At 41.5% G+C, this 26,483-nt stretch overlaps 1 long non-coding RNA gene across 2 annotated transcripts in view; it reads right to left on the reverse strand.

Moving 5' to 3' along the window:
* LOC126058292 (uncharacterized) overlaps positions 1 to 26,483 on the reverse strand; it is a 193,528-nt gene that overhangs the window by 91,113 nt on the left and 75,932 nt on the right. Inside the window, exons 2-3 of one of the 2 annotated variants that reach the window (XR_007513170.1) lie at positions 11,930 to 12,044; positions 4,839 to 5,462 (exon numbers count right to left, since the gene is read on the reverse strand). This is a non-coding gene — a long non-coding RNA (uncharacterized LOC126058292). Of the gene's footprint in view, positions 1 to 4,838; positions 5,463 to 11,929; positions 12,045 to 26,483 lie in introns of those variants that run through there. The other variant, XR_007513169.1, reaches the window with a different exon arrangement.

Genomic DNA, 26,483 nt, shown 5'->3' on the forward strand with positions numbered 1-26,483 from the left:
TCTGTTCAGTTCTTTTACTTCATCAATTCTTCCTTTTGCTTTAGCTGCTCAGTGCTCAAGAGCAAGTTTCAGAGTCTCCTCTGACATCCATCTTGGTCTTTTCTCTCTTTCCTGTCTTTTCAGTGACCTCTTGCTTTCTTCATGGATGATGTCCTTGAGGTCATTCCACAACTCACCTGGTCTTTGGTCACTAGTGTTCAATGCTTCAAATCTGTTCTTGAGATGGTCTCTAAATTGAGGTGTGATATACTCAAGGTCATGTTTTGGCTCTCGTGGACTTGCTCTGATTTTCTTCAGTTTCAGCTTGAACTTGCATATGAGCAATTGATGGTCTGTTCCACAGTCAGCCCCTGGCCTTGTTCTGACTGATGATCTTGAGCTTTTCCATCGTCTCTTTCCACAGATGTAGTCAATTTGATTTCTGTGTGTTCCATCTGGCGATGTCCATGTGTACAGTTGCCGTTTATGTTGGTGAAGGAAGGTATTTGCAATGAAGAAGTGATTGGTCTTGCAAAATTCTATCATTCGATCTCCAGCATTGTTTCTGTCACCAAGGCCATATTTTCAACTACTTATCCTTCTTCTTTGTTTCCAGCTTTTCATTCCAATTGCCAGTAATTATCAGTGCATCTTGATTGCATGCTAGATCAATTTCAGACAGCAGCAGCTGATAAAAATCTTCTATTTCTTCATCTTTGGCCCTAGTGGTTGGTGCGTAAATTTGAATAATAGTCGTATTAACTAGTCTTCCTTGTAGGCATATGGATATTATCCTATCACTGACAGTGTTGTACTTCAGGATAGATCTTGAAACGTTCTTTTTGACTATGAATGCAACACCATTCCCCTTCAAGTTGTCATTCCTAGCATAGTACAGTATGTGATTGTCCGATTCAAAATGGCCAATACCAGTCCATTTCAGCTCACTAATGCCTAGGATATCGATATTTATGTGTTCCATTTCATTTTTGATGATTTCCAAATTTCCTGGATTCATACTTCATACATTTCAGGTTCCGATTATCAATGGATGTTTGCAGCTGTTTCTTCTCATTTTGAGTCGTGCCACATCAGCGAATGAACATCCCGAAAGCTTTACTCCATCCACGTCATTAAGGTCGACTGTACCTTCAGGAGGCAGCTCTTCCCCAGTCATCTTTTGAGTGCCTTCCAACCTGGGGGCTCATCTTCCAGCACTATATCAGACAATGTTTCGCTTCTATTCGTAAGGTTTTCACTGGCTAATGCTTTTCAGAAGTAGACTCCCGGGTCCTTCTTCCTAGTCTTTCTTAGTCTGGAAGCTCAGCTGAAACCTGTTCTGCATGGGTGACCCTGCTGTTATCTGAATACTGGTGGCATAGCTTCCAGCATCACAGCAACACACAAGCCTCCACAGTACAACAAACTGACAGACACGTGGGGGATACACCCTGCTACATACTCCCAATTACTCTCCCCCTAACGAGACGGCCCATTCCCTCCCTCCACCCTCTCTTTTTGTGTCCCTTTCACCACCTTCTAAGCCCCCTACCCTCTCATCTCCCCTCCAGGGAGAAAATGCCAACATAGTCTCACGTGTCCACCTGATGCAATAAGCTCACTCCTCAGCAGCATCCCTCTCCAACCCATCGTCCAGTGCAATCCATGCCTGAAGAGTTGGCTTTGGGAATGGTTCCTGTCCTGTCCAACAGAAGGTCTGGGGGGCATGACCACTGGGATCCTTCTAGTCTCAGTCAGACCATTAAGTCTGGTCTTTTTAAGAGAATCTGGGGTCTGTATCCCACTGCTCTCCTGCTCCCTCAGGGGTTCTTTGTTGTGGTCCTTGTCAGGGCAGTCATTGGTTCTAGCCAGGCACCACCTACCTCTTCTGGTCTCAGGGTGATGTAGTCTCTGGTTTATGTGGCCCTTTCTGCCTCTTGGGCTCATAATTACCTTGTGTCCTTGTTGTTTTTCATTCTCCTTTGATGCAGGCAGGTTGAAACCAATTGATGCACCTTAGATGGCTGCTTGCTAGCGTTTAAGACCCCAGATACCTCTCTCCAAGGTGGGATGCAGAAGGTTTTCTTAATAGATTTTATCATGCCAATTGACTTAGATGTCCCCTGAAACCATGGTCCCCAAACCCCCGCCCCTGCTACACTGGCCTTTGAAGCATTCAGTTCATTCCAGAAACTTCTTTGCTTTTGGTTTAGTCCAGTTGTCCTGACCTCGCCTGTATTGTTTGTTGCCTTTCCCGTCACCTGAAGTAGTTCTTATCTACTATCTGATTAGGGAATACCCCTCTCCCACCTTGCCTCCCTGGCCCCCTCATAACCACGAAAGAATGTTTTCTCCTCAGTTTAAACTATTTCTTGAGTTCTTATAATAGTGGTCTTATACAATATTTGTCCTTTTGCAGCTGACTAATTTCACTCAGCATAATGCCTTCCAGATTCCTCCATGTTATGAAATGTTTCACAGATTCATCACTGTTCTTTATTGATGGGTAGTATTCCATTGTGTGAATATACCATAATTTATTTATCCATTCATCCATTGATGGGCACCTTGGTTGCTTCCATGTTTTTGCTATTGTGAGGGCTGACTTTCTTTATTACTTAAACTAAATTATTGTTTGGGGTATTTTGTTTGTTTGTTTTATTTTTAAAGTATGTTTTTATTCACATTTTATATAAGATTAAGAAAATAACAATTGTCCATTTCAGTGGGGGAGGGGTGCTGATGGAGATGAAAAGGATCGAACCTTAGGCTACCTTTTACAGATGGACCACATAGAACCTGGGCAGAGAGTGGATGCTTGGGATTCTTCCTGGGCCTTAGCTCTAGCCTGACATGGAATTCATGGACAGTATTCCAGTGTCCTTGGGGGAGGAAAAAAAAATTTTTTTCCTTCCCAGTTTTATTGTGCTTTAGGTAAAGGTTTACAGAGTAAATTAATTTCTCATTAAGCAATTAACACACATATTGTTTTCTGACATTGGTTGCCAATCCCACAACCAATCCCCTTTGTTTTAAGAGGACTTCTGGGGATATTTTTGGTTTAAGATTTAAAGATTTTATTAAGGCAACAGTTTCAGAGTTCATCCAGCCCTCATGGCTCCAGAAAACCTGGATTCCATGAGAAATTAAATTCTGTTCTCCATTTTCCCCTCTTTTGATCAGGATTCTTCTATAGAATCTTTGATCAAAATGTCCAGTAATGGTAACCAGGCACTCCATAAGGTTTTTTAGGCTGTAATCTTCACTGGAGCAGATCACTGAAGTATCTGATATGTAATGAAGTATCTGATATGTAAAATATGCATCAATGAAGTGATATAAAAAAGCAAGGTAGAGGACGGCGTGGCAGAACTGTTGCCTTCCACGCAGGAGCTCTAGGTTCACTTCTCAGCCAAGGCATCTCATGCACAGCCACCACCCTTCTGTCAGCAGACGCCTGTGTGTTGCTATCTGCTAACCTGGTTTCAGCGGTGCCTCTAGACGAAGAAGGACTGGGAAGAAAGTCTGGTGATCTGCTTCTGAAAATCAGCCAGTGAAAACCCAATGGATCACAATGGTCTGACCTGTGTCTGATCATGCGGGTGGTGCAGGACCAGGCAGTGTTTTGTTCCATCATGCAAGGGGTCACATGGATTGGCACAATGGCCATAACACACTCAGACATGGTTAGCATGATGATAACACAGAACCAGTCTTTCTTTCATTTATACATAGGGTCACCAGGATTTGGAGTTAACTTGATGACAGCTAAGAACGCAACAAGATATGTATTTGCTGTAAGTCAATGGCCAATTTAGACAGCAGCAAACAGTGGCAACAACAAGGACAATGCATTTAGTACGTCACCATTTAAAAATTAAAAAAAAGAGGGAAACAAAAAAAAGACTAAAGAGGCTGCATGTTAATGAAATGGTGTGCAAGATATATATATATATATATTTTTTTTTTTTTTTGGTGAAAATGGATACCTTTACTTCATATTTGAGCTTTTAGAATAAGCGTTGCTTCAGTGCAGCCTTGAAATACCAAAAATATGAGCCTTGGAGGAGTGTCCATGGAGTGAAGCGGTAATGGTGGCCCACTGCCAGTCTCCGCTGGCGCTGCACATAGAGGCTTTGGTGGGGTCGCTGCCAACAGATCTTGAATTCTACATGGAGCTGTGCTGCAGGCAGTTTGATTCCATGTGGGATTCAGCTCCGGCTTCATATGTCAAATTCAACTGGGGCGTGGGCTGTGTGGGGCAGGAGTTTACTTGGGCATCAGGTGGGCAGCACCAGATGTAGGCTGGAGGTGTAAGGGCAGAGGCTGGAGGTGAAACAAGCCTGTGTGGGTAGGGACTGGGGGTGAGACATGCCTGTATAGGCAGAGGCTGGGCGTGAGACATATATGTGTGGGCATGGTCTGGGGGTGAGACATGCCTGTGTGGGCAGGGGCTGGGGGTGAGACATGCCAGTGTGGGCAGGGGCTGGGGGTGAAACACACCTGTATGGGGAGGGGCTGGGGGTGAGACACACCTCTGTGGTCAGGGGCTGGGGGTGAGACACGCCTGTGTGGGCAGGGGCTGGGGGTGAGACACGCCTGTGTGGGCAGAGGCTGGGGGTGAGACATGCATGTGTGGGCAGGGGCTGGGGGTGAGACACACCTGTGTGGGCAAGGGCTGGGAGTGAGACACGCCTGTGTGGGCAGGGACTGGGGGCGAGACACGCCTGTGTGGGCAGGAGCTGGGGGTGAAACATATATGTGTGGGCAGGGGCTGGGGGTGAGACATGCCTGTGTGGCAGGGCCTGGGAGTGAAACATACATGTGTGGGCATGGTCTAGGGGTGAGACACGCCTGTGTGCGCAGGGGCTGCGGGTGACACATGCCTGTGTGGGTAGGAGCTGGGGGTGAGACACACATGTGTGGGCAGGGGCTGGGGGTGAAACAAGCCCGTGTGGCTAGGGGCTGGGGGTGAAACGTACATATGGTCTGGGGTTAAGACACGCCTGTTTGGGCATGGTCTGGGGGTGAGACACGCCTGTGTGGGCAGGGGCTGGGGGTGAGACATGCCTGTGTGGGCCTAGTCTGGGGGTGAGACACGCCTGCGTGGGCAGGGGCTGGGAGTGAGATACACGTGTGGGCAGGGGCACAGGAAAGAGACAGCCAGGCCAGAGGGCAGGCTGTGTGTGTAAGAGACAGACAGACATGAGACAGAGGCTGAGGGGCGTTCCTGTGAGCATCACCAGCTCCTGGCTGTGAAGCAACATCAGGTGTTCGATATCTTCTCCAGAAAAGTTCTGGTGGCTTTATTCTGAGGTGAGCATAGCCAAGTAAATAAAAACGTGTTCAGAGATGCCTTCTGAGCAGCCGAGGAGCATGGCTGGCTGGGAAAGTAGGGCGAGGCAGCCAGAGGAGGTGCTGAGTCATGCCATCCCTTTGACCTTCTCTCCTGGGATTTCTTCCTAGCCTAGGTGAACTGGGCTCTATGGGCAATGTGGAGAGAAGTGACACATGGGTAAGGGTGGGGAAGACATGTGGCATGTAAAATTTTTTTTTTATTATTTGTAGAGATTGAATTTATTCCACATTTTCATTTTATGGAGCAAAATATGTTCCCTTTTAAAAAGTGTATATATATGTATACGTTGTGTGCTGTTGTGTCGATTCCAACTCATAGCAACCCATATGATAGATTTCCTAGGCTGTAATCTTTATAGCTTCTTGGATTATTTGAGACTGGGCAAATAATCCGAGAAGCTGGACTATATGAAGAAGAATGGGGCATCAGACTCATTAACAACCTGCGTTATGCAGATGACACAACCTTGCTTGCTGAAAGTGAAGAGGACTTGAAGCACTTGCTGATGAAGATCAAAGACCACAGCCTTCAGTATGGATTACACCTCAACATAAAACAAAAATCCCTTTGACTGGACCAATAAACCACATCATGATAAATGGAGAAAAGATTGACGTTGTCAAGGATTTCATTTTACTTGGATCCACCATCAACAGCTGTGGAAACAGCAGTCAAGAAATCAAAAGACGCATTGCATTGGGTAAATCTGCTGCAAAGGACCTCTTTAAAGTGTCAAAAAGCAAAGATGTCACCTTGAAGACTAAGGTGCTCCTGACCCAAGCCATGGTATTTTCAATCGCTTTATATGCATGTGAGAGCTGGACGAAGAATAAGGAGGACCAAAGAAAAATTGACGCCTTTGAATTGTGGCGTTGGCGAAGAATATTGAATATATCATGGACTGCCAAAAGAATGAATAAATCTGTCTTGGAAGAAGTACAACCAGAATGCTCCTTAGAATCAAGGATGGCGAGACTGTGTCTTACATACTTTGGACACGTATCAGGAGGGATCAGTCCCTGGAGAAAGACATCATGCTTGGTAAAGTACAGGGTCAGCGGAAAAGAGGAAGACCCTCAGTGAGATGGATGGACACAGTGGCTACAACGATGGGCTCAAGCATAACAACGATTGTGAAGATGGTGCGGGACCGGGCAGTGTTTCGTTCTGAGGTACCTAGGGTTGCTATGAGTCGGAACCAACTCCACGGCACCTAACAACAACAACAACAATCTTTAATAGGAGCAGATCACCAGGTCTTTCTCCTGTGGGGTGAATGGTGGGTTCGAACCACTGACCTTTTAGTTAGCAGCCAAGTATTTAACCATTGTACCTCCAGGGCTCCTTATGTGTATGTATGCACACACACACACGCACATATATATTTATATGTGTGTGTATATGTGTATATATATATATATGTAAATATTTATGTTTTTTTAGCCACCACGAGTCTGTCAGTTTGTCGTGCTGTGGTGGCTCGTGTGTTGCTATGATGCTGGAATTTCACTGGTATTTCAAATGCTAGCACAGTCACCCATAGTGGACAGGTTTCAGCAGAGCTCCAGACTAAGACAGGCTAGGAGGAAAACCCTGGTGATCTACTTCCAGAAATTAGCCAGTGAAAACCATACGCATCACAGCAGAACGACGTCTGCCTCACTTGTTTTGAACACATCATCGGAAAGGGTCAAGTGCCGGAGGAGGACACTGTGTCCGGTGATGCGGAGGGTCAACTTTGGTGAGATAGATCGGCACAAGAGCCACAGCAACGGACTCAGCCAGGCCGGCCATGGTGAGGAGGACCCAGGACTGGGTAGGGTTTCCTTCTCTTGTACACGGGGTTGCCAGGAGTCAGAGTTAGCTTGATGGCAGCTGACAACACGACAACATGTGTATTTACTATACACATACAAGGAGCCCTAGTGGCTCAGTGATTAAGAGCTTGGCTGGTAACTGAAAGATTGCCTGTTTGAATTCACCAGCCATTCTTCGGGAGAAAGATGTGGCGACCTGCTTCCGTAAAGATTTTTTTTAAAAACAAAAAACTGTTGCTGTTGAGTCAGACTCACTTTGGACAGAGTGGAATTGTAGAATTGCCCCACAGGGTTTCCAAGGAGTAGCTGGCAGATCTGAACTGCCGCCTTTCAGTTAGTAATCAAATGCTTTAACCACTGTGCCACCAGAGATCCCCATAAAGATTACAGCTTTGGAAACCTTATGGCGCAGTTCTGCTCTGTGCTGTAGGGTCACTATGAGTTGGAATTCACTTGGCAGTATGTAACAACAACAACATACACACACGAAGTAATTATAGCCCACCAGTAAAGTAGTGCCAGCTATCGCCCCAGTTTCAGACCGGAGACCCCAAGCACAGACCTGCCTGGATGGAGCCAGCAATTCATTCTCAGAGCCAGGGCTAAAACCATCATTACTTACTTAAATTAGGTTTGTGGAAAGGTTTTTGCTTTGTTTGTTTTCTTTTCAAATGCATGCATTCATATAAATTCACAAAACTAAAAAACCAAACATGTTGCTGTCCAGTCCCTTCGGACTCATGACAACTCTATGTGTTACAGAGTAGAACTGCTCGATAGGATTTTCTTGGCTGTAATCTTTAGGGAAGCAGATCGCCAGGACTTTCTTCCATGGTGCTGCTGGGCCAGTTCAAACTGCCAATCTTTAGGCTAGTAGCTGAGCGCAAAACTGCTTAGTCCCTCAGCCTTGGACTTTGGCCTTCTTTATTTATATTTTGTTTTCAGCCCATGCTATCTTGCTGAGGGATTGACCTTCATTTTAGAAGGTGTTCCCCTTCCTGTAAACTTCAGGAACAGGCTTAAATTTAGTATTCATTAAAAAAAAAAAAAAGCCTTTTTTTTTTCCAGATAATAAACTTAAATTCAGTATTTTCATAATAGGAAAGTATTCCAAAGCAGCGTTTACTCCACAGCAGCGCTGCCTGCACAGCAGCCTGAGAAGCCGTTAAGATGTGAAGCAGATGGTGTCACTTCTCTGCTCAGAGCAGACGGTGGAGCCAGTAGAATCCTCTACGAGCTCTGCATTATCTGGACTCCCCCCACCCCTTATTTCTCACCTCATCTCCTCTCTCCTTTGCCCCTGCCCTTCTTCATGTTTTCCCCACACATCTTGGGGCCTTTGCCCTTCTGCCATTCTGGAATATTCTTTTGCAGATATACACATGGCTCCTTCCCTTACCTCCTTCAGGTCCTTACTCCAGTGCTCTCCCTATTTAAGACTGCAAGTCCCTCCCTTCCTCACCGCCAGTGTTCCCTAACTCCTTCTCCACCTCATTTCTCTCTCCAGCACACGGCACTACCTGGTATATCATGTGTTTTACTCAGTTATTTCACTTGTCTTCCGTCTTCCCCAGTAGAAGACCAGCTCTCTGAGGACAGGGATTTGGTTGTCCTGTTCCATGTTGGGAACCCAGCACCTATGTGCCTGGCGCACAGCTGGTGCTGGTTGTGCTGACTGAGTGAGCACGTGCGTGGCATGCAGTTGTGCTTTCACGTTTGTATACGAAAACACCGAATTCCCTGAATACTGCACTGATAAATGGCCATGAAAGCTCGTCCCAGCACTTATGCTGCCTCCTCAGATCCCGGACCTCCCTCCAGCCTGCACACTCAGCAGCTGGAGCAGGAAGCACTGCGAAGCCTGCAACGCTGGGCCCACAGGATCTATGTGAGTCAGGGAGTCACATAGATTAGGCTTCCTGCATGAGGCAGTGCTGGCTCAGCGGTAGATTCTCGCCTTCCATGTGGGAGACCTGGGTTCCATTCCCAGCCCACGCACCTCAGGAGCAGCCAGCACCCATCAGTCAGCAGAGGCTCGCATGTTGCTATGATGCTGAACAGATTTCAGCAGAGCTTCCAGACTAAGATGGACTAGGAAGAAAGGCCTAGCGATCTACTTCGGAAAATCAGCCAGTGAAGACCTTATGGAGCAAAATGGTCCCATCTGTAACCAATCATGGGGATGGCGCAGGACGGAGCAGCATTTCGTTCTATTGTGCACGGGGTCACTATGAGTCACGGGTGATTTGACAGTAGCCGACGTCAACAGGTTTCCTGGAAACTACAGTGCCACGTGCAGTAGTATCAGCTAAGTAGGCTCTCGTGCAGTAACATCCTCGTAGTCTTTCCTCTGATAAAATGGAGACATATTCCAGATACTAAATTGCTTCAGGTAATACAGACTGTATCTCATTCATATACTGACAACCACCCGTGACAGGAATTTGTAGTTGATTGGTAATGTATAGACAGAGCCTGTGGACACTGAATGATTGAACTCCCTTTTTCCATTCTGTGGTGAGTGGTTTGACATGCAATCTAGAGTAGGTTAAAAAATCCGTTGCTGTCGAATCCATTTTGACTCATAGCGACCCTATAGGACAGAGTAGAACTGCCCCATAGGGTTTCCAAGGAGCACCTGGTGGATTTGAACTGCCAATCTTATGATTAACAGCTGTAGCTCTTAACTACTGCGCCACCAGGGTTTCCAGAGCGGGCTAGAGATAAAAATTTTCATTTTCCACTCTAAGACCAACCATTCTTAAAAATATGTGCCCTTAACAAGGCCAGTGTCAAAGGTCAACCTCTCCCAGCTTGACCCAGTCTGAATGCTTTTTTTTTTTTTTTTTTTTTTTTTTTTTTTCACTCTCATTAAGTCTACTTTATACTTTTAAATTGTAAAGTCTATTCTCCCTAACACACATGTACCTTTTTTTTTTTTTTTTTTTTTTTTATAATAATTTTTATTAAGCTTCAAGTGAACGTTTACAAATCCAATCAGTCTGTCACATATAAGTTTACATACATCTCACTCCCTACTCCCACTTACTCTCCCCGTCTTGAGTCAGCCCTTTCAGTCTCTCCTTTCTTGACAATTTTGCCGGCTTCCCTCTCTCTCTATCCTCCCACCCCCCTCCAGACAAGAGTTGCCAACACAGTCTCAAGTGTACACCTGATATAATTAGCTCACTCTTCATCAGCGTCTCTCTCCCACCCGCTGACCAGTCCCTTTCATGTCTGATGAGTTGTCTTCAGGGATGGTTCCTGTCCTGTGTCAACAGAAGGTCTGGAGAGCATGACCGCCGGGATTCCTCCAGTCTCAGTCAGACCATTAAGTTTGGTCTTTTTATGAGAATTTGGGGTCTGCATCCCACTGCTCTCCTGCTCCCTCAGGGGTCCTCTGCTGAGCTCCCTGTCAGGGCAGTCATCGATTGTGGCCGGGCACCAACTAGTTCTTCTGGTCTCAGGATGATGTAGGTCTCTGGTTCATGTGGCCCTTTCTGTCTCTTGGGCTCTTAGTTGTCATGTGGGCTTGGTGTTCTTCATTTTCCTTTGCTCCAGGTGGGTTGAGACCAATTGCTGCATCTTAGATGGCTGCTTGTTAGCATTTAAGACCCCAGACGCCACATTTCAAAGTGGGATGCAGAATGATTTCATAGTAGAATTATTTTGCCAATTGACTTAGAAGTCCCCGCAAACCATGTTCCCCAGACCCCCGCGCTTGCTCCGCTGAGCTTTGAAGCATTCATTTTATCCCGGAAACTTCTTTGCTTTTGGTCCAATCCAATTGAGCTGACCTTCCATGTATTGAGTGTTGTCTTTCCCTTCACCTAAAGCAGTTCTTATCTACTGATCAATAAAAAACCCTCTCCCACCCTCCCTCCCTCCCCCCCTCGTAACCACAAAAGTATGTGTTCTCAGGTTTACTATTTCTCAAGATCTTATAATAGTGGTCTTATACAATATTTGTCCTTTTGCCTCTGACTCATTTCGCTCAGCATAATGCCTTCCAGGTTTCTCCATGTTGTGAAATGTTTCAGAGATTCGTCACTGTTCTTTATCGATGCGTAGTATTCCATTGTGAGTCTGAATGCTTTTAATCCACCATGCGGATGTCTTAGATATGTGTCACCATACCAGGTGGCTGGACAAGAGTGTGTAGGTGAATCACTGACAACTATGAGAACAACTTAGAGCCCACACCCTACGGGCTGTGGTCGATTGTATAAGCTTCCTAATAATAATGCAAAGGGCTTTAGGACAGGAAATCAGCTTTGCCTCATCAAGTTATGTGAACGTGGGCAAGTCATTTATCCCCTCTGGGCCTCGGTTTCACAACTTAAACATGGAAGGATTGGACCAGGCTCCCCCTAATTTTAATATTCTGTGTCAATGGCTCATTTTTATGAACTAATCTAAAGCATCATATAACCTATAAAGCCAGAGGAAGGGCAAGGACTACTAGCCACTTAGAGGATGAATACGTTTTGGGGTAAGAGGCTGGTGAAGAGGTCCCATCGTCAGGCAGATAGAACTGAAAGGGTCACTCGTGGTGGGCTGGGGTCCTCCTGGTACCTCCTGAGAGCTCTGCTCCCTGACCGACCCTGCTCTAGTGGATGCTGGATGCAATAGAGGTGGGGAGCAGCTGCTGGGGGTCTGAAAATCACTGGAAGTAAAAGTAGTAAATATTCTGGCAAGCCCAGAGCCTTTCGAACATCACATAAAAATTCAATTAGGAAAAAATATATTTGCTTTTGAGGAAAATCCTGAGTACCTCTTGCTGCCTCTTTGCACAGTCAGGTGGGTCCTGGGGGCTGGCCTTAAGGAACGGCCTGAGGCGGAGTCCTCTGCCTTCTGCTGGAGGGCTTCCTTCTTTGGTTTGGTGTCTCCTGAGGGCAGAATAAAAGCATGCCTTGGTTCAAAGCAGTGGGAACACATTCTACCTGTATCACAGGGAATCAAAATTGGAAGTAGTCACTTGAACACAGATTACCATTTTTGGTTTTTCTTTGAAATGAGATCCCACCACCCACCCCCAATTTCAGGAAGGTAGTCTTTAAGACCAGCGGTCATTTAGCCTGGTAAGGTCAGAGTCCTCAAACCCAGCTGCATATCAGAATTACCTGCGGTGTATGTGGGGAGGGGGACGGGGGTGGGGTGTGAGAGGAAAGATATTCAAAATACATATGCCCAGACCCAACTCCAGGGGATTTGAGTTGGTAGGTTGGAGGTGGGGCCTGTCTGAAGCAGCTCCCCATGGTTGAAAATCACAAGTGAAAATGATGACATTGTCTTAGTTATCTAGTGCTGCTATAACAGAAATACCACAAGTGGGTGGCTTTAACAAAGAGAAAGTTACTCTCTCAAAGCCTAGGAGGTTAGGAGTCTGAATTCAGGGTGCCAGCTCCAGCAGAAGACTTTCTTTCTGTCGGCTATGGGGGAAGGTCCTTGTCATCAATTTTCCCGTGGTCTAGGAGCTTCTCAGCACAGGAACCCCAGGTCCAAAGGACACACATGCTCCTGGCTCTTCATTCTGGTGGGAGAAGGTCCCCCTGTCTCTCTGCTCCCTTTCTCTTTTATATCTCGAAAGAGATTGCTCAAGATACAACCTAATCTTGTAGATTGAACTCTGCCTCATTAACATAACATAACATAACTGCCACCTATCCCACCTCATAACATCATCCAAAAATCTTAGAAGTACGATTTACAACACAGGAAAATCACATCAGATGACAAAATGGTGGACAACCACACAATAGTGGGAATCATAGCCTAGCCAAGTTGGCACACATTTTTGGGGGACACAATTCAATCCATAACAACAGGAGAGAGATAACTCTAGTAGGAAGCTCAGAGAAAAAACAAATAGATCAACTCTGTAAAAGCTTAGCTTTTCTTTGTGATCTATGTGGACATGTCCTTATAGTATGAGTTGATTATGCATAGCAAGTAATTATATTTCTTTAGTTGAAAAATTGATGTAACAATACAAGACTTTTCTTCAGAAGTTAAATGAACTGCTTATTTCTCCATCCTAACACAGCTATTTTCACTTTTCTATATTATCTTCTAGTCCTCCACATGTACGCGTATTTGTACATATTTATAATCACAATGTAAATGCCATTTTAAAAATGCTGCTTTTTAAATTTAAGGTTTATCAAAAACATTTTTTCACATTTCCACAGTCTTCAGAGTTCTGATTTTTAATGATCCCTTAATATGATATCTTACTGATGCACCATGCTTTTCAAAATATATATTTTTTTGCCGTTGTTGTAGAAAGTTGGGTTGCTTCTATATTTTGGCTGTTATACACAGCCCTGCAATATACATATTTCTGCATCTGTGAAATTAATGTCTGTGGATAAGTTCCCTGGAGTAGGATTGGGAGGTCAAAGTGAGAAACATCTGTGTGGCTCTTGCTACATATACATTTTAAAAGTACTACAAATATATGTGCTTATGTGTAGAAAACAGAACTTGTTGCAGTAGGATCAGGTCCCTGTGTGCTGGCTGGGGGCCTAAATGTACTCCAATGTAAAGAATCTTAGAGACATCTCTGAAAGTAAAATACTCGGATTTCCAGGAGAACCCTAAGTTTATAAAGTCTTAGTTGTTGCACATACAAGTTAGTGGAGGTGATATGGTTTCCATAGGACTTTTGGGACGTTCTCATCACTATTTAATCATAATCAAATAAGAATGTAGATTCATAGGTTTGTTGGAGTGGTTATTCTCCACACTATAGGCCAATGTATTCTTCAGAGGAATTCTAAGAAAGGAGAAATACCTTTTGTGTCTAAAATTAAATTGTATTTCTTTGTTCACTATATGCTTTCAAAAAATATTTGTTGAGTGACTGTAAATTTTTCTGTTCATTGCCTATTGTTTTAAATTTTATTTATTTTCTTGTTGATAACATACACAGCAAAACATACACCAATTCAACAGTTTGTACATGTACAATTCAATAACATTGATTACATTCTTTGAGTTATGCAATCATTCTGACCCACCTTTTCTGGTTATTCCCCTCCCCCCCCCCATTAAGATAAATTCACTGCTCCCTGAGGTTTCCAGCTAATCTTTCGAGTTGCTGTTGTCATTTTGACCCCCTATAAAAGATAGTTCTTAAAAGAGCATAACAGCACACCCCTTCTCTCCACTCTCTATTTTCATGTCCATTCGACCAGCTTCTAAACCCCTCTGCCCTCTCATCTCCCCTCCAGACAGGAGCTGCCCACAGTCGGATGTGTCTGCTTGATCCAAGAAGCTTACTCTTCACAAGTATCATTTTCTATCCCATGCCTTGGTCCAATCCCCATCAGAACTGGCTTTGGGAATGGTTCCTGTCCTGGGCTAACAGAAGGTCTGGGGACCGTGACCTCCGGGGTCCTTCTAGTCTCAGTCAGACCATTAAGTCTGGTCTTTTTACAAGAATTTGAGGTCTGCATCCCACTGCTCTCCTGCTTCCTCAGGGGTTCTCTGTTGTTTCCCTCTCAGGGCAGTCATCAGTTGTAGCCAGGCACGATATAGTTCTTCTGGTCTTAGGCCGAAGTAGTCTCTGGTTTATGGGGCCATTTTTGTCTCTTGGGCTCGTAATTACCTTGTGTCTTTAGTGTTCTTCATTCTCCTTTGCTCCAGGTGGGTTGAGACCAATTGATGCATCTTAGGTGGCTACTTGCTAGCGTTTAAGACCCCAGATGCCACTCTCCAAAATGGGATGCAGAATGTTTTCTTAATAGATTTTATTATGCCAGTTGACTTAGATGTCCCCTGAAACCATGGTCCCAAAACTCCTGCCCCTGCTATGCTGGCCTTTGAAGCATTCAGTTTATTCAGGAAACTTCATTGCTTTTGGTTTAGTCCAATTGTGCTGACCTTGCTTGTTCTGTGTGTTGTCTTTCCCTTCACCTAAAATAGTTTTTATCTACTATCTAATTAGTGAAAACCCCCCTCTCTACCTCCTTCCCCACTCTTGTTACCATCAAAGAGTGTTTTCTTCTCTATTTAAGCTATTTCTTAAGTTCTTATATTAGTGGTCTCATAAATTATTTGTCCTTTTGCATCTGACTAATTTCACTCAGCATAATGCCTTCCAGGTTCCTCCACGCTATGAAATGTTTCACAGATTCATCATTGTTCTTTATGGATGCAGAGTATTCCATTCTGTGAATATACCATAATTTATTTATCCATTCATCCACTGATGGGCATCTTGGTTGCTTCCATCTTTTTGCTATTGTAAACGGTGTTGCAATCAACATGGGTGTGCATGTGTGTGTTCATGTAAAGGCTCTTATTTCTCTAGGATATATTCCAAGGAATGGGATGGCTAGATAGTATGGTAGTTCTATTTTTAGCTTTTTAAGGAAGCGCCAAATTGATTTCCGAAGTGGTTGTGCCATTTGACATTCCCACCAGCAGGGCATAAGTGTTCCAGTCTCCCCACAACCTCTCCAACATTTATTATTCTGTGTTTTTTTGATTAATGCCAGGCTTGTTGAAGTGAGATGGAATCTCATTGTAGTTTTGAGTTCCATTTCTCTAATTCCTAATGATTGTTGAGCATTTCCTCTTGTATCTGTTAGATACCTGAATGCCTTCCTTAGTGAAGTGTCTGTTCATATCCTTTGCCCATTTTTTAAAATTGGGTTATTTATCTTTTTGTAGATGAGTTTTTGCAGTATCATGTAGATTTTAGAGATCACCCGCTGATTGGAGGTGTCACAGCTAAAAATTTCTTCCCAGTCTGTAGGTAATCTTTTTACTCTTTTGGTGAAGTCTTTGAATAAGCATAGGTGTTTGATTTTTAGGAGCTCCAAAAAGTTATCTAGTTTCTCTTCTGGTGTTTGTGCATTGTTAGTAATATTTTGTATACTGTTTATGCCATGTATTAGGGCTCCTAGAGTTGTTCCTAATTTTTCTTCCATGAACTTTACGGTTTTAGATTTTATATTTAGGTCTTTGATCCATTTTGAGCTGGATTTTGTGCATGGTGTGAGGTATGAGTCTTGTTTCATTTTTTTGCAGATGGCTATCCAGTTATGCCAGCACCATTTGTTAAACATACTGTCTTTTCCCCATTTAACTGACTAGGGCCTTCGTCAAATATCGGTTACTCAAATATGGATGGATTTATGTCTGAATTCTCAATTCTGTTCTATTTATCAGTTGTCGTACCAGTCCCAGGCTGTTTTCACTACCGTGGTGGTATAACATGTTCTAAAGTCAGGTAGTGTGAGGCCTCCCACTTTGTTCTTCTTTTTCAGCAATGCTTTACTTATCTAGAGCCTCTTTCCCTTCTATATGAAGTTGGAGATTTGTTTCTCCATCTCATTAGAAAAACATCACTGGTATTTGGATCGGGATTGCACTATATTCATCGATCCTTTTGGGCAGAATAGACATTTTTACAATGTTGAGTCTTCCTATCCATGAGTAAGGCATGTTTTTCCACTTATGAAGGTCTCTTTTGGTTTCTTGCAGTAGTGTCTTGTAGTTTTTTTTGTATAGGTCTTTTATGTCTCTGGTTAGATTTATTCCTAAGTACTTTATTTTCTTAGGGACTATTTTTAATGGTATTGATTTGATGTTTCCTCTTCATCACTCTCTTTGTTGATGTAGAGAAATCCAACTGATTTATGTATGTTTATCTTGTATCCTGAAACTCTGCTGAACTCTTCTATGAATTTCAGTAGTTTTCTTGAGGACTCTTTAGGGTTTTCTTTGAACAAGATCATGAGACCTGCAAATAGGGGTACTTTTACTTCTTTGTTACCAATCTGGACACCCTTTATTTTTTTATCTAGCCTTATAGCTTTGGCTAGGACCTCCAGCACAATGTTAAATAAGAGTGGTGACAAAGGGCATCCTTGTCTGTTTCCTGTCCTCAATGGGAATGGTTTCAATCTCTCTCCATTTAGGATGATGTTGGCTGTTGGCTTTGTATAAATGCTCTCTATAATGTTAAGGAATTTTCCTTCTATTCTTATTTTGCAGACAGTTTTTATCATGAATGGGTGTTGGACTTTGTCAAATGCCTTTTCTGCAAGAATTGATAAGATCATGTGGTTCTTGTCTTTTGTTTTATTTCTGTGATGAATTACATTGTTTTTCTAATGTTGAGCCATCCCTGCACACCTGGTATGAATCACACGTGGTCGTGGTGAATTATTATTTTTTTTGATATGTTGTTGAATTCTATCGGCTAGAATTTTGTTGAGGATTTTTGCGTCTAAGTTCATAAGGGATATTGTCCTGTAATTTTCTTTTTTGTGGAGTCTTTACCTGGTTTTGGTATCAGGGTGTGCTGGGTTCACAGAATGAGTTTGGGAATATTCCATCGTTTTCTATGCTCTGAAATACCTTTAGTAGTAGTGGTCTTAACTCTTCTCTGATAGTTTAATAGAATTTTCCAGTGAAGCCGTCAGGGCCAGGGCTTTTCTTTGTTGGAAGGTTTTTTTTTTTTTTTACTACTTTTTTAATCTCTTATTTTGTTACAGGTTTATTTAGTTGTTCTGTCTGCGTTTGTGTTAGTTTAGGTAGGTAGTGTCTTTCTAGACATTTGCCCATTTCCTCTAGGTTTTCAAATATGATAGAGTACAACTTTTCACAGTACTCTGTTATTATTCTTTTAATTTCAGTTGGGTCTGTTGTGATATTGCCCATCTCATTTCTTATTCAGGTTATTTGCCTCATCTCCTGTTTTTCTTTTGTCAGTCTGGCCAATAGTTTATCGATTTTGTTAATCTTTTCAGAGAACCAGCTTTTGGTCTTGTTAATTCTTTCAATTGTTTTTCTGTTTTCTATTTCATTAAATTCAGCTCTAATTTTTATCATTTGCTTTCTTCTGGTGCCTGAAGGTTTCTTTTGTTGCTCTTTCTATTCGTTCAAGTTGTAGTGATAATTCTTTGATTTTGGCCCTTTCTTCTTTTTGTATGAGTACATTTATTGATCTAAATTGACCTCTGAGCACTGCTTTTGCTGTGTCCCAAAGGTTCTGATAGGAAGTGTTTCGTTCTCATTGGATTCTATGAATTTCTTCATTCCATCCTTCATATCTTCTATAACCTAGTCATTTTTGAGCAGGGTATTGTTCAGTTTCCAAGTGTGTGATTTTTTTTCCCCTGCTTTTTCTGTTACTGACTTTTACTTTTATGGCCCTATGGTCAGAGAAAGTGCTTTGTAATATTTCGGCGTTTTGGATTCTGGTAAGGCTTGCTTTATGACCTAATATGTGGTCTATTCTAGAGAATGTTCCATTGGAACATTCTGGAAAAGAAAGTATAGTTGGTTGCTGTTGTGTGGAGTGTTCTGTATATGTCTATGAGGTCAAGTTGGTTAATTGTGGCATTTAGCTATTCCTTGTCTTTATTGAGCTTCCTTCTGGATGTTCTGTCCTTCACTGAAAGTGGTGTGTTGAAGTCTCCTGCATTATTGTGGAGCAGTCTATCTCACTTTTCAATGCTGTTAGAGTTTGTTTTATGGATCTCGAAGCCTTGTCGTTGAGTGCATAAATATTTAAATGGTAATATCCTCCTGTTATATTGTCCCTTTAATCATTATACAGTGCCTTTCCTTATCCTTTGTGGTAGATTTAAGTTTGAAGTCTGTTTTGTCAGAAATTAGTATAGCCACTCCCGCTCTTTTTTGTTTGTTGTTTGCTTGATGTATTTTTTCCCCATCCTTTTAACTTTAGTTTGTTTTTGTCTTTAAGTCTAAGGTGCATCTCTTGTAGGCAGCATATAGCTGGATCATGTTTTTTTATCCATTCTGTAATTCTCTGTCTCATTATTGGTGCATTTAGTCCATTTACATTCCACGTGATTGTAAGTAGGTATGAGTTTACTGCTGTCATTTTGATGCCTTTTTTTGTGTGTGTTGTTGACAGTTTCATTTTTCCACTTATTTTTTGTGCTGAGAAGTTTTTCTTTGTGAATTGTATGTTCCTCTTTTTCATTGTGGTTAAATTTGTTTTTGCTGAGTCTCTATGTTTATCTTGTTTTTTTTTTTTTATTTTGAAGTGTAGGATTATTAGTCTTCTTTGTGGTTACCTTGATATTTGTCCCTATTTTTCTAAGCTTAAACCTAACTTGTATCTCCCTATATTGCCTTGATTTCCTCTCCATATGGAAGATCTATGCCTACTTTATTTAGTCCCTCTTTATTGATTATTGTCATCTTTTAAATAATGACATCAGTGATTCCCAGGTTTGAGCTTTTTTTAAAAATCTTGATTTATTTTCATGATTTCCTTATCTGAGTTGATATCTGGTTGCTGTGTTCTAGTGTTGGGTTGATATCCGATATTATTGATTTTCTATCCAGAGAATTCTCTTTAGTATTTCTTGTAGTTTTGGTCTGTTTTTTGCAAATTCCCTAAGCTTCTGTTTATCTGTAAATGTCTTAATTTCGCCTTCATATTTGATGGACAGTTTTGCTGGATATATGATTCTTGGCTGGCAATTTTTCTCCTTCAGTGCTCTCTATATGTCATCCCATTGCCTTTTTGCCTGCATGGTTTCTGCCAAGTAGTCTGAACTTATTCTTATTGATTCTTCTTTGTAGGTGATTTTTCCATATCCCTGGCTGCTATTAAAATTCTCTCTTTATTTTTGGTTTTGGCATGTTTGATAATAATATTTTTTGGTGACTTTCTTTTGGGATCTACCTTGTATGGGGTTTGGTGAGCATCTTGGATAGATAACCTTTCATCTTTCACAATATCAGGGAAGTTTTCTGACAACAAATCTTCAACAATTCTCTCTGTATTTTCTGTTATCCCTCCCTGTTCTGGTATTCCAATCACTCACAAAGTATTCTTCTTGATAGAGTCCCACATGATTCTTTGGGTTTCTTCATTTTTTTAAATTCTTTTATCTGATTTTTCTTCAAACATATTGGTGCCAAGCAATTTATCTTCAATCTCACAATTTCTGCATTCCAGTTCCTCAATTCTGCTCCTCTGACTCTCTATTGAGTTGTCTAATTCTGTAATTTTATTGTTAATCTTTTGAATTTCTGAATGGCGTCTCGCTATGGATTCTTGCAGTTTGTTAAATTTTTCATTATGTTCTTGAATAATCTTTTTAATTTCTTTAACTGCTTTATCTGTGTGTTCCTTGGCTTTTTCTGTTTGTTTCCTGATCTCATTCATGATGTCGTTCCTGATGTCTTGAAGAGTTCTGTATATTAATCTTTTGTATTCTACATCTCGTAATTCTAGGATTACATCCTCATCTGGGAGAGTCTTTGATTCTCTCTTTTGAGAGTTTGTTGAAGCAATAATGGTCTGCTTCTTTATGTGATTTGATATTGACTGTTGTCTCTGAGCCATCTAAGTTTTGTATTAATTTATTTTATGTTTGCTCACTATGTCTTAGTTTCTTGCTTTGTTTTGTTTCGATATAGCCAAATAGGCTAGTAGTGTGAGCTAACTTGGTTATTGGAGGCTTTGAAGCACTAATGTCCTGTTACCAGATGGCTAGAGCTGTTGCCAGGTATATGAGCCTAGGAGTCCATTCAGTATTCTTTTATAGATTCAGGTCAGGTGTCCTGATAGTCAGTCACCTAGTGTGTGGTATAGGCTCTCACCCACTATCTTAGAGGAGCAGTGGTGATGAGTGTATGCACTGGTTTCTGGTAGCGGCAGGGAGTCACCTTCTGAGGAAGGCAGTGGGCTGACAGCCTTCCCCCAAGTATAAGTGAGGAAGGAGCATCTCTGTTCTTTAGAGCATTCTGGTGGGTAGGCTCTGTGGCTGTACCTTCAGCACCCTATGTTTGTATCTGTAAGAACTGGTAGGCACCACTATCCTTTCCCTAGAGTGCATAGATGGATGGGTGAGTTCGGCAGACAGACTGTGGGCACTTTTGGTTGTAAGGACTGGGAGGTACCAGTTATTCTTGAACCCCTGTTGTGGGTGGCTGGGTGACCTGAGTGGAGACACCAGTCCTTAGGCCCCTGATGTGGGTAGGTGAGGACCCTGTTTAATAGGCAAAGCAGTGTCAAACATCAAACATGCACCTCTCCACTGCACAGCTGAAACAGTTGCAGTCTGCTGACAAGGGCCTAGTCTCCTGAAATAGGCCCACACAGGTCCATGCAGAGGAGAAAGGTATTCTAAGTCCATGAACCATTTATGCCTGGACAGGAGCCACTCCTGTCCTGAGCTCCACAGGTTAGTGGAGAAGGCAGGTTATCTTTTCCGCCAATTGTGAATTTATTCCTTCTCCAAGTTCGAGAGAATGGCTCAGGTCTCTCAGCAGGACCTATCTCAGGCCCAGGGAAATCAACAGCCACTGAAGCTTGCTTGGGGGCTGGGAACACGGTAAAATCTACACACGTACTTAGCTTTTGCCGAGAGCGCCATTCTTCTCTGGTTCTGGAGGTGTGAGTGGGCTGTGCGGCTGGTTGTTTCTCACTGAGGAAACTGTGGCCGAATGCTACCACCAGCCAGCCACAGTCGCTCTCAGGAATGGTGCCTGAGGGTTCCTGGAGATTCAGGTCTGGCAACTTCTCTCCACTTCTGAACCATCTCTCCCTTCCCTGACAATCAGTCCATTTTCTAACTTTGCCTTTGATGTTCAGTGCTCCTAGCTTGTCATAAATACAATCTTTTTACTTGTTTTTTCAGGTCTTTGTTGTAAGAGGGATCACTGGAAGGGTCTGACTACTCCACCATCTTGGCCCACCCTCCTTTGCCCATTTTTTAAAATTAGATTGTCTTTTTGTTGTAGAGGTGTTGGATTTTCTTGCAGATTTTAGAGATTAGAGCTTTGTCTGATTTGTAATAGCCAAATTTTTTCCCCAGACTGTTGGTTCTCTTTTTACTCTTTTGGTGAAGTCTTTTGATGAAATTAAGTGTTCAATTTTTAGAACATCCCAGTTATCTAGCTTATCTTCTGGTGTTTGTGTGGTGTTTGTTGTGGTTTGTATCCTATTAATGCTGTGTATTAGGGCTTTTAGCATTGATCCTATTTTTTCTTCTCTGAACTTTTTGGATTTGTATTTAGGTCTTTGGTCCATTTTGAATTAATTTTTGTGTATGGTGTGAAGCATGGGTCCTGTTTCACTTTTTTGCACATGGACATTCAGTTTCGCCAGCATCATTTGTTAAAAAGACTGTTTTTCCCCTATTTGATAGACTTGGGACCCTTGTCAAAGATCAGGTGACGACAGGTGGATGGATTTACATCTGGGTTCTCAATTCTGTTCCATTGGTCAATGTATCTGTCATTGTACCAGTACCAGGCTGTTTTGACACCACAGCTGTATAGCAGGTTTTGAGGTCAGGTATTGCGAGTCCTCCTACTTTATTCTTCTTCTTCAATAGTGCTTTACTTATCCAGGGCGTCTTCCCTTTCCATGTAATGTTAATGATAAGTTTTTCCATCTCTTTGAAGAATCTTATTGGTATTTGGATCAGGATTGCATTGTATTTATAAATTGCTTTGGGTAGAACTGGGAAGCCCTGGTGGCCTAGTGGTTAAGTGCTACAGCTGCTAACCAAAGGGTCGGCAGTTCGAATCTGCCAGGTGCTCCTTGGAAAATCTGTGGGGCAGTTCTACTCTGTCCTATAGGGGGGCTAGGAGTCGGAATCGACTCAACGGCACTGGGCTTGGCTTGGGCTTGGACTTGGGTAGAACTGTCATTTTCACAATGTTGAGTCTACCTATCCATGAACATTGTATGCCTTTCCATTTATATGTAGATCTCTTTTGGTTTCTTGCAGTAGTTTTTCGTAGTTTTCTTTGTATAGGTACTTTACATTCCTGGTTAGATTTATTCCTGTGTATTTAATTTTTTTAGGAGCTATTATAAATGGTATTGTTTTTGTGATTTCCTTTTCATTGTTCTCTTTATTGGTGTATAGGAATCCAGCTGACTTTTGTATTTTTATCTTGCATCCTGCTAATCTGCTGAATCTTTCTGTTCCAGTAGTTTTCTCATGGAGTTTTTTTGGGTTTTCTATGTATAGTATCATATCATCAGTGGATAGGAACAGTTTGATTTCTTCAATGTCAATTTTGATACCCTTTATTTCTTTTTCTTGCCTTATCGTTCTAGCTAGGACTTCCAGCACAAGGTTAAATAGGAGTGGTGATAAAGGGTATCCTTGTCTTGTTCCAGCTCTCAAGGGGAATGTTTTCAGTCTCTCTCCATTAAAAATGATGTTGGCTGTTGGTTCCGCACAGATGCCCTTTATTATGTTGAGAAATTTCGCTTCTATACCTATTTCTTGACTCGATGGCAGTGGGAGTGGGGATACCTATTTTATTGAGAGTTTTTTTTTTTTCTTTATCAGGAATGGGTGTTGGAACTTGTTGAATGCCTTTTCTGCATTGATTGAGATGATCATGTGATTCTTTTCTTTCCTTTTATTTATATGATGAATTACATTAATTGACTTTCTAATGTTTAACCATCCTTGCATACCTGGTATGAACCCTACTTGGTTGCTGTGTATTACTTTTTTGATATGATGCTGAATTCTACTGGCTAGAATTTTGCTGAGAATTTTTGCACCTATGTTCATGAGAGATATTGTTCTGTAATTTTCCTTTTTTGTCGTCTCTTTGCCTGGTTTTGGTATCAGGGTTATGCTGGCTTCACAGAATGAATTCGGAAGTATTGCTTCCTTTTCTATGTTCTGAAATACTTTGAGTAGTACTGGCATAAGCTCTTCTCTGAATGTTTGGTAGAATTCTCCAGTGAAGCCATCTGGGCCTGGGCTTTCTTTTGTTGGGAGTTTTTTTTTCCTTTTTATTACATTTTCAATCTCTTCTCTTGTTATAGGTCTGTTCAGACTTTCAACATCATTTTGTGTTAGTTTGGGTCGGTAATGTGTTTCTAGAAATTTGTCCATTTCTTCTAGGTTTTCAAATTTGTTGGAGTATAGTTTTTCATAATACTCTGTTATGCTCATTTTTATTTCAGTTGGGTCTGTTATAATGTCCCCCATTTCATTTCTTATTTCAGTTATTTGCGTCCTTTCCTGTTTTTCTTTTGCCAGTTTGGCCAGGGGTTTGTCGATCCTTTCAAAGAACCAACTTTTGGTTTTGTTGATTCTTTCTATTGTTTTTCTATTCTCTATTTCATTCATTTCTGCTCTGATCTTTATTATTTCCTTTCTTCTGCTGGCTATGGGCTTCTTTTGTGGTTTTTTTCTGTTAGTTCAAGTTGTGTAGCTAATGTTTTGATTTCGTCCTTTTTTTTTTTTTTTTGATGTGTGCATCTGTTGTTATAAATTGACCTCTGACAACTGCCTTTGCTGTGTCCCAAAGCTTTTGGTATGATGTGTTTTTGTTCTCGTTTAATTCTAGGAATTTTTTGATTCCATCTTTGATTTCTTCTATTACCCAGCAGTTTTTAAGCAGGGTGTTATTCAGTTGCCATATGTAATTGATTTTAATCCTTGCTCTTCCTGTCGTTAATTTTACTTTGGTGGCATTGTGATCAGAGAAGGTACTTTGCATTATTTTAATGTTTTGGATTTTGCTGAGGGTTGCTCTGTGCTACTAAGACGTGGTCTATTAAGGAAAACATTCCATCTGTGTTGGAGAATGTTGGAGACGAATATGTCTATGAGGTCATGTTGGCTAATTTTGCCTTTTAGCTCTTCTGTATCTTTGCTGAGTTTCTTTCTAGATGTTCGGTCCTTTACCGAGAGTGGTGTGTTGAAGTGTCTTAGTATTATTGTAGAACTGTCAATTTCTCTTTTCATTGCTGTTAGAGTTTGTTTTATATATTTTGGAGCTCTGTCATTGGGTGTGTAGATGTTTATTATGGTTAAGTCTTCATGACGGATCATCCGTTTAATCATTTTATAGTGCCCTTCTTTATCTTTTATGGTGGATTTTGTTTTAAAGTCTATTTTATCTGAGATTTGTGTTGCCACTGCTGCTTTTTCAGAAGTGATTTGCTTGACATATTTTTTCCATTCTTTGATTTTAATAAATTTTCATCTTTGTTTCTAATGCGTGTCACTTGTAGACAGCATATTGATGAACTCTGTTTTTTTTTTTTTTTTTTTTAATCCATTCTGTCACTCTATGTCTCTTTATGGGTGGATTTAGGGCATTTACATTCAGTGTAATTATTGATAGGTGTGAGTTTATTGCTGTCATTTTGTAGTGCTTTTTTTTTGTGTGTGGTTCTGACATTTTTTTTTGTTCCTCTTACTTTCCGGTGCTGAATTCCCTTTGTTTGTGGATTTCTTTTTCATTTCTTTTGTTTGTACAGATTTTGTTTTTATTGAGACTTTATGTTTTTCTTCTTTATTTTGATGAGCAAGTTTGTTAACTTTCTTTGTGTTTACTTTGACATTTACTCATATCTTCCTGGATTTGAACCAGTCTATTATTACTTGGTATTGCCTTGTCTTCCTCTCAATTAGAAAGTTCTATACCTAGAGCATTTACTCTCTCTTTTACTGTTCTGACGTTGTCATTTACAGATTAACCTCTCTGGTTCCCTGTAGTAATTCTTTTGGTTTTGGATACTCCTTGAGAGTTCATTTCCTAGGTTGGTGTCTGGCTGGTATAATATTGTGTCCTAGAGTCAAGCTGTGGTCTGATGTTTGTTCTGAAACCGAAGGACTCCCTTTAATAATTCTGGTAAGTTTGGTTTTGCTTTTACTTATTCCCTTAATTTCTGTGTATCTGGAAATGTCCTAATTTCACCATCATATTTGAACAAGAGTTTTACAGGATATATTATTCTTGGTTGGCATTTCTTTTCTTTCAACGTTTTATATATGTCATCCCATTTCCTTCTTGCCTGCATGATTTTTACTGAATAATCAGGACTCAGTCTTATTGTTTCTCCTCTGTATGTGACTTTTTGTTTTTCTCAAACTGCTCTCAGGAATTTTTCTTTGTCTTTGGTTTTACCAAGTGTGATTATGATATGCCTTGGTGATTTTCTTTTGGGGTCGGTCCTATACGGAGTTTGTTGAGCTTCTTGGATGGTCAGCTTTTCATCTTTCATGATATTAGGAAAGTTTTCTGTCAGCAATTCTTCAATGATCCTGTCTGTGTTTTCCATTTTCTCCCCCTTTTCTAGAACTCCAACCACTACCAAAGTTTTGCTCTTGATTGTATCCCATATAATTCTCAGGGTCTCTTCATTTTTCTTTGTTCTTTTTTCTTATTTTTCCTCAAACAGTGTTGTATCCAAGTGTTTGTCTTCCATTTCACTGATTCTGTCTTCCATCATTTCAAACCTGCTCCTCAGCCCTTCTATTACACTATTTCTGCAATCCTATTGTTTATCTTTTGGATTTCTAATTGTTGTTTTTGTATGATTTCTAGTTGTGAAT

The sequence above is a fragment of the Elephas maximus genome, chromosome 14 (genome assembly GCF_024166365.1).
Source record: "Elephas maximus indicus isolate mEleMax1 chromosome 14, mEleMax1 primary haplotype, whole genome shotgun sequence".
Taxonomy (NCBI): Eukaryota; Metazoa; Chordata; class Mammalia; order Proboscidea; family Elephantidae; genus Elephas; species Elephas maximus.